Consider the following 2,592-nt stretch of genomic DNA (forward strand, 5'->3'; position numbering starts at 1 on the left):
TATAAGACACCTGTTCAGTGAGTTCTCAGGCCACTGTTCTCCATAAAGTTTGTTCTCATAAAGTTCCTTTATGGCTTTGCCTATGGGTGACACTGTCCTGCCCTTTCTACATTCCCTTGTGCTCCAGGGGCATGGAGTCCTGTTTAGCTGAAGCCTAAAGAATTATATTTGTGGTTTCTGATCCTGCCTACACAGGATGTATAAGAAGAGCATACTTGTCTCAGCTCTACTCAGTGTCAGGGAAAAAGCATGTCGATTTAGTTGGCATTTTATTTATTAACTTATTTTTGGTGATGAAGATTGAACCTAGACCTCACACATTCTAAGCACACACTCTACCACTGAGCTACTCTCCCAGGCCCTAAGTGATATGTTAAAAAGCTCAATGGGCCATGGATTTAGCTTAGTGGTGCTGCTGCCACCTGCCTCGCAAGTGCAAGGTCCTGAGTTCGATCCCCAGTACAAAAAAAAAAAAGCTCAAACACCTGAAACCACTGGAGAACTATTAGACAGCTAACTAGCAGGTGCTGGAGACCACAAAATGACAAGTACCCATGAGAAGAGAAGAGCAGAGAAGAAAACAGGAGGGAGAAAAACAGGGAGACAAGACAGAGGGAAAGGGAAGGGGAAGTAAAAAGGATTAAGATGTGACATGTATATTATTAATTCTCCCATAAATTATCCATTATATATAACAAACATGTAGTGATTTTTTAAAGAAAAATGTAAACATCAAATAGTTTGCCTGTCTCTCTTCCTAATTGTTCCAGCTGCTTATTTATGATACAGGAGTTGTCAAGATGAAACTTCTTTTAAGTTTAACTTAAAGAAGATTGGACAAGGGACGATGTTCATCACTTGGTGTGGGAGGGAGCTCAAGCGTGGCAATCAAGCCCCTGCCCCACCTAACCCACAGGTGTCCCAGACCCAGGCTAGAGGTGAGCATGGCTGAGCAGGAGTCCACAGCTGAGCAGCTAGCCCAGATCACAGCTGAGAACAAGGAGGATGAGCATTCAGTCAACTACAAGCCCCCAGCCCAGAAGAACATCCAGGAGATCCAGGAGCTGGAAAAGGACGAGAGCCTACGCAAGTACAAGGAGGCCCTGCTGGGCCACATAGCTGTTTCTGCTGACCCCAACTGCCCCAACATCAGTGACTCATCTGACCATAGTGTGCAGCACCGCCCCTGCCCCACTGGAGCTGGACCTCACAGGTAATCTGGAGAGTTTCAAGAAACAGTCCTGTGTGCTCAAGGAGGGTGTGGAGCACCAGATAAAAATCTCTTTCAGTCTAGTGTGAGAACCTGAAAGTGTAAATAAGGACTAAAAAGTATAACAGATAATGTGAAATAGGAAGAAAAGGGGCAAAGAGGAGGGGGAAGTGGGAGGGGTAGGGGAAAGGAAAGAAGGGAATGGAATTAATATGAGAAAATGAAAAAAGGGAAACAAAATCTTTGTAAATAGGGAGGGATGGAGAGGTTGGAGGGAGGGCAGGGGAAGGGGGAAAAATAAGAACCAAGACAGTATATAAAGGTGCATATCTCTAATGATGAATGTCATATTGTATACCTAAAATGTACCAATAAAAGGATATACAGTTAAAAAATAAAATAAAATAAAATAAAAATCTCTTTCAGGATGAACAGGGAGATCGTGTCAGGCATGAAGTACATCCAACACACCTACCGGAAAGGCGTCAAGATCGACAAAACCGACTACATGGTGGGGAACTATGGGCCTGGGCAGAGGAGTACAAGTTCCTGATACCCATGGATGAAGCCCCCAAGGGAATGCTGACACGGGGCAGCTACAACAAGTCCCACTTCACAGACAACAACAAGACTGACCATCTGTCCTGGGTGTGTAATCTCACCATCAAAAAGGACTGGAAGGACTGAGGCCTGGCCGGGGGGTGAGCAGGGTAGATGGACAGACAGATGGACGGATGAACTTGCCCCTGCCCATCTCCCTCCCCACCCTAAACCAAAGTGCTAACAGGGCCCCTCCCACTGTCACCTGGGTCCATCTCTCAGGAAGCTCCTCCACATAACATCCCCTGCCCTCCTGCCCACAGCCCCCTATGGTCTCTAGTGTCATGTTGCTGCTTCTGCCTGTGCCGTGTTGGGGAAGGGGATCCAGCCCAGCCTCCACCCCCATGTCCCACTGGGTTCTCCCAGCCCCAGACTGGACCCAGGCTTTCAGAGGGAGTGGAGCACTGTGGGACTACCCAGAGCCAAGGTCTCCAGTCGGCTGAGCTGTGGTGCACACTGCCAGGCCCTGGCCAGTCCATTTGTTGCTGTTAGTCATCATCTAACCATGATGCCTTAACATGTGGAACATGTGCTGGGGTCCATTGCTAACCCTTAACTCCCCCTGTCTGCATGAGCATGTGGTCTCCATTCCTGCCCTGTCTGTGATGCCACTGACCTGGGAGGCCTGGGGTGTGCTGCTGTTGCTCCTGTCCAGCCTGACAGGGCCTGGCCAGCCTTCTCCCTACTCCAGCCAGGGCTCAGGGAGGGCCAGATTGCCAAAACCAACAGCCTCCAGCCCCACCTGGGAAGGCCATGTCCTCTGCCTTCTCTGCCCTGGGGCA

At 48.8% G+C, this 2,592-nt stretch overlaps 1 pseudogene; it reads left to right on the plus strand.

Moving 5' to 3' along the window:
- The first annotated feature begins 588 nt into the window (after positions 1-588).
- Positions 589-2,269, plus strand: LOC101704382 (rho GDP-dissociation inhibitor 1-like; annotated as a pseudogene).
- The last annotated feature ends 323 nt before the right edge of the window (positions 2,270-2,592 follow it).

Source organism: Heterocephalus glaber, unplaced genomic scaffold (genome assembly GCF_053883595.1).
Source record: "Heterocephalus glaber isolate CG9 unplaced genomic scaffold, H.glaber_assembly_v1.0 deba00001312, whole genome shotgun sequence".
NCBI classification, from domain to species: Eukaryota; Metazoa; Chordata; class Mammalia; order Rodentia; family Bathyergidae; genus Heterocephalus; species Heterocephalus glaber.